This window comes from Rutidosis leptorrhynchoides, chromosome 4 (assembly GCF_046630445.1).
Source record: "Rutidosis leptorrhynchoides isolate AG116_Rl617_1_P2 chromosome 4, CSIRO_AGI_Rlap_v1, whole genome shotgun sequence".
NCBI classification, from domain to species: domain Eukaryota; kingdom Viridiplantae; phylum Streptophyta; class Magnoliopsida; order Asterales; family Asteraceae; genus Rutidosis; species Rutidosis leptorrhynchoides.
The window spans coordinates 513,374,215-513,385,694 of NC_092336.1; positions in this window are offsets into that span (position 1 = coordinate 513,374,215).

Here is an 11,480-nt window from a genome sequence, read left to right on the forward strand (position 1 = left end):
TAATAAGTAGACATATCCGAAACGACTAAAGTCATCAATGAAAGTAACAAAGTATCTTTCACCATTCCTAGTCATGGGTTTAAAGGGTCCACATACATCCGAATGTATTAATCCCAATAAATCTTTAGCCCTTTCATAAGTCCCTTTGAAAGGTGCTTTAGTCATCTTGCCTTGTAAACAAGATTCACATACATCAAACGAATCCATTTCATTTGATTTCAAAAGTCCATTCTTTTGAAGTGTATGCATTCGGTTCTTGTTTATGTGACCAAGGCGACAATGCCATAAATAGGAATCACTCAAATCCCTTTTGAGTTTCTTGGTGCTAGTATGGTATATAGAGCTCGATGATGCGTCATCATGAACCAATTCATAAATTCCATTTGAAGGCGAAGCCTTGAAATAGAATACATTATATTTAGAAACATGAATATCATCATCAATAAAATTAACAACGTAACCACATTGTTTTAAGCGAGAAATAGAAATAATGTTTCTACACAAATCCGGAGCATACAAAACATTTTCTAAAATAAGTTCCAATCCGCTTGGAAGCTTCAAAATAAAATCTCCTTGAGCTTTAACATGCACCTTTGCACCATTGCCCATATAGAGACTTGATGTTCCAGCCTTATGATCACTTCTTTTGAACCCCTGCAAAGAATTGCAAATATGAGTTCCACATCCAGTGTCTAATACCCATGTATTAGAAGAAGTAATACTAAGCTCTATATATACCATATATATATTACCTGAGGTTTGCCCTGCATCCCTCTTGTCCTTCAACTCCTTAAGGTAGACCGGACAGTTTCGTTTCCAATGACCCATCTCACCGCAACCGAAACATGGGTCTTCCTTGGGGTTTGCCTTCTCGGCTACCTTTTGCTTCTTAGCCTTGTTGATGGTTGGGGTAACCATCTTCCCCTTCCCTTTGCCTTGATGGGCGGGTCCTTTTCTCTTAGCCACCTTAGGCTTAGAGGTGTTACCTTTGGATCCACCTTGATCGATTGCTAACACGGGTAAAGCCCTTTTACCCATGCTAGTTTCCGCCATTCTAAGCATACCGTGAAGCTCACCTATGCTCTTATCCATCCCATTCACATTGTAATTAATTACAAATTGATCAAACCTTTTTGATAGGGAGTTAAGGATAAGATCGGTGGCTAACTCATTAGATATGTTTAGGTTAAGACGGTTAGCACGATCGATAAGGCTTTTCATCTTAAGTACATAAGATGAAACCGATTGGGTATCTTCCATACGACAAGCATGTAGCGCCCGAACCGTTTCGAAGCGCTCGACACGCACTTGTTGAAGGAACATCTCCTTCAATTGCGTTATCTTGTCGTATGCACTATGGTGCTCGAAATCCTTTTGGAGTTCGGGTATCATAGTCCCAAGCATTAAGCATGAGACTTGAAGGGAGTCGTGGCAATACTTATCGTAAGAGGCCATTGCCTCCACATCATTCTCATCCGGTTGATCGGGAATGGGGTCCTCAAGTACATACGCTTTATCCTCTTGTTTGAGGACAATCCGAAGATTGCAGAACCAATCCATAAAGTTGGTATGGTTGAGTTTGTCTTTCTCGAGGAGAGACCGTAACGATAGGTTGTTCATGTTAAGTGGTGCGTTTTGCATGTTGTTGTTGTTATTAGCGGCCATCTACAAAATTCAACAAGGTTCATTTTAAGTATCGATTTTAGATTTAATAAACAATACCCTTTTAATTTGTTTTATTAAATATTAGAATCCAACGGTAAATCAAATTCCGGTTAGGTGACCTTTATCCCGTCATTTGATTTAGCTAGGTAGTCATAATGACAATTGCAATCCTTTTGCAACTTCTAAGTTATGGGATCATGCAATCCTTTTGCATGGCATATTAATCCCATCAACGCCTATTTGTTCCTCATGCTTCGGTGACCCTAAGTTCATGATTCCCAAATCAAGTCGTCCTACTTGTGTAAACATGTAGACTTAACCTACAAGTGGTTAGGTGACCTTTATCCCACATGTATGCGAAGTGTACCTTATTCATATTAGTTCACTCATGACGGTTAGGTGACCTTTATCCCATCAAGAGATTCCTAATATGTCTAAGTGTTTCCATAAAAGGATGGCGTTTAACTTGTTTACCTTGTTTTAGTTAAAGGGATTTTATGTTTTCTACATTCTAGTTTAGAAAACAAAATGCTATACACCAACATGCATTTGGTGTGTAGTGTTTTATGAAAAACCTATTTTCATGTCCTTTTAGTAAACCAATTACCAATTCATTACCTTTTAAATAAACCATTTTATTTACAATTTCATCTAGTACTTAATAACCATTTATTAGTGTCATGTTGTTATAATTATAACCAATTATAATGTCATTTTTGCAAGTTGTTTCAAGAGATTTTATATCAACCAAACACATACAAAAAACCATACAAGCATGCAAAATAAAAGTCCACAATCATGCCAAAGTGGTAAGCACTTGTTTAGCCAAAACAAGTGTTACCTAAAGGGTTAAACAAGTAAGAGATTTTAAACAAAATCTCCCACTTAATCTTGTAATCTTCAAAGTTCCAACTTGTAATCTTCTTCATGAATCTTCATTTTCTCTTTACAAAATTATATCCTAATACATTTCTTTTCTAGAAAATGAAATAACAACCTATTCTATTTTACAAACCAAATAGAATAAATTACATCAAGAAATTACAAGATTAATTACAACTTTTACAAACCAAAATGAATGAATAATTATTACAAACCATAAGAATGAATAATCAACCAAATCATACACACATGCTGAAATGTCCCGTTCTTATTGATTAAAAATGTTCCATATTAATTGATTTCGTTGCGAGGTTTTGACCTCTATATGAGACGTTTTTCAAAGACTGCATTCATTTTAAAACAAACCATAACCTTTATTTCATCAATAAAGGTTTAAAAAGCTTTACGTAGATTATCAAATAATGATAATCTAAAATATCCTGTTTACACACGACCATTACATAATGGTTTACAATACAAATATGTTACAACAAAATAAGTTTCTTGAATGCAGTTTTTACACAATATCATACAAGCATGGACTCCAAATCTCGTCCTTATTTAAGTATGCGACAGCGGAAGCTCTTAGTATTCACCTGAGAATAAACATGCTTTAAACGTCAACAAAAATGTTGGTGAGTTATAGGTTTAACCTATATATATCAAATCGTAACAATAGACCACAAGATTTCATATTTCAATACACATCCCATACATAGAGATAAAAATCATTCATATGGTGAACACCTGGTAACCGACAATAACAAGATGCATATATAAGAATATCCCCATCATTCCGGGACACCCTTCGGATATGATATAAATTTCGAAGTACTAAAGCATCCGGTACTTTGGATGGGGTTTGTTAGGCCCAATAGATCTATCTTTAGGATTCGCGTCAATTAGGGTGTCTGTTCCCTAATTCTTAGATTACCAGACTTAATAAAAAGGGGCATATTCGATTTCGATAATTCAACCATAGAATGTAGTTTCACGTACTTGTGTCTATTTTGTAAATCATTTATAAAACCTGCATGTATTCTCATCCCAAAAAATATTAGATTTTAAAAGTGGGACTATAACTCACTTTCACAGATTTTTACTTCGTCGGGAAGTAAGACTTGGCCACTGGTTGATTCACGAACCTATAACAATATATACATATATATCAAAGTATGTTCAAAATATATTTACAACACTTTTAATATATTTTGATGTTTTAAGTTTATTAAGTCAGCTGTCCTCGTTAGTAACCTACAACTAGTTGTCCACAGTTAGATGTACAGAAATAAATCGATAAATATTATCCTGAATCAATCCACGACCCAGTGTATACATATCTCAGTATTGATCATAACTCAAACTATATATATTTTGGAATCAACCTCAACCCTGTATAGCTAACTCCAACATTCACATATAGAGTGTCTATGGTTGTTCCGAAATATATATAGATGTGTCGACATGATAGGTCGAAATATTGTATACGTTTCTATGGTATCTCAAGATTACATAATATACAATACAAGTTGATTAAGTTATGGTTGGAATAGATTTGTTACCAATTTTCACGTAGCTAAAATGAGAAAAATTATCCAATCTTGTTTTACCCATAACTTCTTCATTTTAAATCCGTTTTGAGTGAATCAAATTGCTATGGTTTCATATTGAACTCTATTTTATGAATCTAAACAGAAAAAGTATAGGTTTATAGTCGGAAAAATAAGTTACAAGTCGTTTTTGTAAAGGTAGTCATTTCAGTCGAAAGAACGACGTCTAGATGACCATTTTAGAAAACATACTTCCACTTTGAGTTTAACCATAATTTTTGGATATAGTTTCATGTTCATAATAAAAATCATTTTCTCAGAATAACAACTTTTAAATCAAAGTTTATCATAGTTTTTAATTAACTAACCCAAAACAGCCCGCGGTGTTACTACGACGGCGTAAATCCGGTTTTACGATGTTTTTCGTGTTTCCAGGTTTTAAATCATTAAGTTAGCATATCATATAGATATAGAACATGTGTTTAGTTGATTTTAAAAGTCAAGTTAGAAGGATTAACTTTTGTTTGCGAACAAGTTTAGAATTAACTAAGCTATGTTCTAGTGATTACAAGTTTAAACCTTCGAATAAGATAGCTTTATATGTATGAATCGAATGATGTTATGAACATCATTACTACCTTAATTTCCTTGGATAAACCTACTGGAAAAGAGAAAAATGGATCTAGCTTCAATGGATCCTTGGATGGCTCGAAGTTCTTGAAGCAGAATCATGACACGAAAACAAGTTCAAGTAAGATCATCACTTGAAATAAGATTGTTATAGTTATAGAAATTGAACCAAAGTTTGAATATGATTATTACCTTGTATTAGAATGATAACCTACTATAAGAAACAAAGATTTCTTGAGGTTGGATGATCACCTTACAAGATTGGAAGTGAGCTAGCAAACTTGAAAGTATTCTTGATTTTATGAAACTAGAACTTTTGGAATTTATGAAGAACACTTAGAACTTGAAGATAGAACTTGAGAGAGATCAATTAGATGAAGAAAATTGAAGAATGAAAGTGTTTGTAGGTGTTTTTGGTCGTTGGTGTATGGATTAGATATAAAGGATATGTTATTTTGTTTTCATGTAAATAAGTCATGAATGATTACTCATATTTTTGTAATTTTATGAGATATTTCATGCTAGTTGCCAAATGATGGTTCCCACATGTGTTAGGTGACTCACATGGGCTGCTAAGAGCTGATCATTGGAGTGTATATACCAATAGTACATACATCTAAAAGCTGTGTATTGTACGAGTACGAATACGGGTGCATACGAGTAGAATTGTTGATGAAACTGAACGAGGATGTAATTGTAAGCATTTTTGTTAAGTAGAAGTATTTTGATAAGTGTATTGAAGTCTTTCAAAAGTGTATAAATACATATTAAAACACTACATGTATATACATTTTAACTGAGTTGTTAAGTCATCGTTAGTCGTTACATGTAAATGTTGTTTTGAAACCTTTAGGTTAACGATCTTGTTAAATGTTGTTAACCCAATGTTTATAATATCAAAAGAGATTTTAAATTATTATATTATCATGATATTATGATGTACGAATATCTCTTAATATGATATATATACATTAAATGTCGTTACAACGATAATCGTTACATATATGTCTCGTTTCAAAATCATTAAGTTAGTAGTCTTGTTTTTACATATGTAGTTCATTGTTAATATACTTAATGATATGTTTAATTATCATAATATAATGTTAACTATATATATATAACCATATATATGTCATCATATAGTTTTTACAAGTTTTAACGTTCGTGAATCACCGATCAACTTGGGTGGTCAATTGTCTATATGAAACCTATTTCAATTAATCAAGTCTTAACAAGTTTGATTGCTTAACATGTTGGAAATATTTAATCATGTAAATATCACTCTCAATTAATATATATAAACATGGAGAAGTTCGGGTCACTACAGTACCTACCCGTTAAATAAATTTCGTCCCGAAATTTTAAGCTGTTGAAGGTGTTGACGAATCTTCTGGAAATAGATGCGGGTATTTCTTCTTCATCTGATCTTCACGCTCCCAGGTGAACTCGGGTCCTCTACGAGCATTCCATCGAACCTTAACAATTGGTATCTTGTTTTGCTTAAGTCTTTTAACCTCACGATCCATTATTTCGACGGGTTCTTCGATGAATTGAAGTTTTTCGTTGATTTGGATTTCATCTAACGGAATAGTGAGATCTTCTTTAGCAAAACATTTCTTCAAATTCGAGACGTGGAAAGTGTTATGTACAGCCGCGAGTTGTTGAGGTAACTCAAGTCGGTAAGCTACTGGTCCGACACGATCAATAATCTTGAATGGTCCAATATACCTTGGATTTAATTTCCCTCGTTTACCAAATCGAACAACGCCTTTCTAAGGTGCAACTTTAAGCATGACCATCTCGCCAATTTCAAATTCTATATCTTTTCTTTTAATGTCAGCGTAGCTCTTTTGTCGACTTTGGGCGGTTTTCAACCGTTGTTGAATTTGGATGATCTTCTCGGTAGTTTCTTGTATAATCTCCGGACCCGTAATCTGTCTATCCCCCACTTCACTCCAACAAATCGGAGACCTAAACTTTCTACCATAAAGTGCTTCAAACGGCGCCATATCAATGCTTGAATGGTAGCTGTTGTTGTAGGAAAATTCTGCTAACGGTAGATGTCGATCCCAACTGTTTCCGAAATCAATAACACATGCTCGTAGCATGTCTTCAAGCGTTTGTATTGTCCTTTCGCTCTGTCCATCAGTTTGTGGATGATAGGCAGTACTCATGTCTAGACGAGTTCCTAATGCTTGCTGTAATGTCTGCCAGAATCTTGAAATAAATCTGCCATCCCTATCAGAGATAATAGAGATTGGTATTCCATGTCTGTAGACGACTTCCTTCAAATACAGTCGTGCTAACTTCTCCATCTTGTCATCTTCTCTTATTGGCAGGAAGTGTGCTGATTTGGTGAGACGATCAACTATTACCCAAATAGTATTAAAACCACTTGCAGTCCTTGGCAATTTAGTGATGAAATCCATGGTAATGTTTTCCCATTTCCATTCCGGGATTTCGGGTTGTTGAAGTAGACCTGATGGTTTCTGATGCTCAGCTTTGACCTTAGAACACGTCAAACATTCTCCTACGTATTTAGCAACATCGGCTTTCATACCCGGCCACCAAAAATGTTTCTTGAGATCCTTGTACATCTTCCCCGTTCCAGGATGTATTGAGTATCTGGTTTTATGAGCTTCTCTAAGTACCATTTCTCTCATATCTCCAAATTTTGGTACCCAAATCCTTTCAGCCCTATACCGGGTTCCGTCTTTCCGAATATTAAGATGCTTCTCCGATCCTTTGGGTATTTCATCCTTTAAATTTCCCTCTTTTAAAACTCCTTGTTGCGCCTCCTTTATTTGAGTAGTAAGGTTATTATGAATCATTATATTCATAGATTTTACTCGAATGGGTTCTCTGTCCTTCCTGCTCAAGGCATCGGCTACCACATTTGCCTTTCCCGGGTGGTAACGAATCTCAAAGTCGTAATCATTCAACAATTCAATCCACCTACGCTGCCTCATATTCAGTTGTTTCTGATTAAATATGTGTTGAAGACTTTTGTGGTCGGTATATATAATACTTTTGACCCTATATAAGTAGTGCCTCCAAGTCTTTAATGCAAAAACAACCGCGCCTAATTCCAAATCATGCGTCGTATAATTTTGCTCGTGAATCTTCAATTGTCTAGAGGCATAAGCAATCACCTTCGTTCGTTGCATTAATACACAACCAAGACCTTGCTTTGATGCATCACAATAAATCACAAAATCATCATTCCCTTCAGGCAATGACAATATAGGTGCCGTAGTTAGCTTTTTCTTCAATAACTGAAACGCTTTCTCTTGTTCATCCTTCCATTCAAATTTCTTCCCTTTATGCGTTAATGCAGTCAAGGGTTTTGCTATTCTGGAAAAGTCTTGGATGAACCTTCTGTAGTAACCAGCTAGTCCTAAAAACTGGCGTATGTGTTTCGGAGTTTTCGGGGTTTCCCACTTTTCAACAGTTTCTATCTTTGCCGGATCCACCTTAATACCTTCTTTGTTCACTATGTGACCGAGGAATTGAACTTCTTCCAACCAAAATGCACACTTTGAAAACTTAGCGTACAATTCTTCCTTCCTCAATACTTCTAACACCTTTCTCAAATGTTCACCGTGTTCTTGGTCATTCTTTGAGTAAATAAGTATGTCATCAATGAAAACAATGACAAACTTGTCAAGGTATGGTCCACACACTCGGTTCATAAGGTCCATGAACACAGCTGGTGCATTAGTTAAACCAAATGGCATGACCATAAACTCGTAATGACCATAACGTGTTCTGAAAGCAGTCTTTGAAATATCATCTTCTTTCACCCGCATTTGATGATACCCGGAACGTAAGTCAATCTTTGAATAAACAGACGAGCCTTGTAGTTGATCAAATAAGTCGTCGATTCTCGGTAGTGGGTAGCGGTTCTTGATGGTAAGTTTGTTCAACTCTCGGTAGTCGATACACAACCTGAATGTACCATCTTTCTTCTTGACAAACAAAACAGGAGCTCCCCACGGTGATGTGCTTGGTCGAATGAAACCACTCTCTAAAAGTTCTTGTAATTGGCTTTGCAGTTCTTTCATCTCGCTGGGTGCGAGTCTGTAAGGAGCACGAGCTATTGGTGCAGCTCCTGGTACAAGATCTATTTGAAATTCAACGGATCGATGTGGGGGTAATCCCGGTAATTCTTTCGGAAATACATCGGGAAATTCTTTTGCAATGGGAACATCATTGATGCTCTTTTCTTCAGTTTGTACTTTCTCGACGTGTGCTAGAACAGCATAGCAACCTTTTCTTATTAGTTTTTGTGCCTTCAAATTACTAATAAGATGTAGCTTCGTGTTGCCATTTTCTCCGTACACCATTAAGGGTTTTCCTTTTTCTCGTATAATGCGAATTGCATTTTTGTAACAAACGATCTCTGCTTTCACTTCTTTCAACCAGTCCATACCGATTATCACATCAAAACTCCCTAACTCTACTGGTATCAAATCAATCTTAAATGTTTCGCTAACCAGTTTAATTTCTCGATTCCGACATATATTATCTGCTGAAATTAATTTACCATTTGCTAATTCGAGTAAAAATTTACTATCCAAAGGCGTCAATGGACAACTTAATTTAGCACAAAAATCTCTACTCATATAGCTTCTATCCGCACCCGAATCAAATAAAATGTAAGCAGATTTATTGTCAATAAGAAACGTACCCGTAACAAGCTCCGGGTCTTCTTGTGCCTCTGCCGCATTAATATTGAAAACTCTTCCGCGGCCTTGTCCATTCGTGTTCTCCTGGTTCGGGCAATTTCTAATAATGTGGCCCGGTTTTCCACATTTATAACAAACTACATTGGCATAACTTGCTCTGACACTACTTGCTCCGCCATTACTCGTTCCGACACCATTTGTTCCTTTTGTTCTATTAACCCCTGGTCCGTAGACCTCACACTTCGCCGCGCTATGACCATTTCTTTTACAATTGTTGCAAAATTTGGTGCAGAATCCCGAGTGATACTTTTCACACCTTTGGCATAGCTGCTTCTGATTGTTGTTGTTGTTGCGGTTATTATTGTTGTTGGGATGATTGTTGTAGTTGCTGTTGCTGTTGTTGTTGTTGTTGTTGTTGTTGTTGGGCCGTTTGTTGTAGTTGCGATTGATGTTGCGATTGTTGGGATAATTGTTGCGATTATTGTTGTAATTGCTGTTGTTATATTGGTAATTCTTATCACCGTTTTCCTCCCACTTTCTTTTGACTTGCTTCACATTGGCCTCTTCAGCAGTCTGTTCTTTAATTCTTTCTTCCATCTGGTTCACTAGTTTGTGAGCCATTCTACATGCCTGTTGTATGGAGACGGGCTCGTGTGAACTTATATCTTCTTGGATTCTTTCCGGTAATCCTTTCACAAACGCGTCGATCTTCTCTTCCTCATCTTCGAATGCTCCCGGACACAATAGGCACAATTCTGTGAATCGTCTTTCGTACGTGGTAATATCAAATCCTTGGGTTCGTAACCCTCTAAGTTCTGTCTTGAGCTTATTGACCTCGGTTCTGGGACGGTACTTCTCGTTCATCAAGTGCTTGAATGCTGACCACGGTAGTGCGTACGCATCGTCTTGTCCCACTTGCTCTAGATAGGTATTCCACCATGTTAACGCAGAACCTGTGAAGGTATGCGTAGCGTACTTCACTTTGTCCTCTTCAGTACACTTACTTATGGCAAACACCGATTCGACCTTCTCGGTCCACCGTTTCAATCCGATCGGTCCTTCGATTCCATCAAATTCCAAAGGTTTGCAGGCAGTGAATTCTTTGTAGGTGCATCCTACACGATTTCCTGTACTACTAGATCCAAGGTTATTGTTGGTATGTAGCGCAGCCTGTACTGCGGCTATGTTTGAAGCTAGAAAAGTACGGAATTCCTCTTCATTCATATTCACGGTGTGTCGAGTAGTCGGTGCCATTTTCTTTAAAATAGTCAAATGAAACAAGTTAATCATACAGAATATTAAGAGTAGTTAATAGTATTTTGTAGCATAATATGAACTCATTATAAAAGCTTTTTCTTCATATTAGCGTTTTATAAGTTTAAATTCGGGTAGTACCTACCCGTTAAGTTCATACTTAGTAGCTAATATACAATTCAACTACTACAATTCTATATGAAAAACTGATTATAATAATATTTCGCGTTCAAACTTTTATACAATATTTTACAAACTTACAATACCGCTTATTTTACATAAAGCATGAAATATAGCACATAATAACTTTGATACAAGATAGTTGTGAAGATAATTCTAGCTAGTACACAAGTCGTTCAGCAAAGGCAATAAAGACACGTAATTCATACGTCCAGAAACAAGTCATGCATTATGGTTTTACTAGGATTACTTCCCATCCTTGGTCTTGTGGAACATAACCGTTATGGCCGTTGATAAGACAGCGTGTTGTAACGTCGTCAAAGGGACGAGGGTTACGTAATGTCCAACAGTCCCGTAACAATCTAAAAACCTCATTTCTTACCCCAATTACCGACTCCGTCACTTGTGGAAACTTTTTGTTTAATAGTTGTAGCCCGATGTTCTTGTTCTCACTTTGGTGAGAAGCGAACATTACTAATCCGTAAGCATAACATGCTTCTTTATGTTGCATGTTAGCCGCTTTTTCTAAATCACGAAGTCCAATATTCGGATATATTGAGTCAAAATAATTTCTTAACCCGTTGCGTAAAATAGCATTTGGGTTCCCCGCAATATATGCATCAAAGTAAAC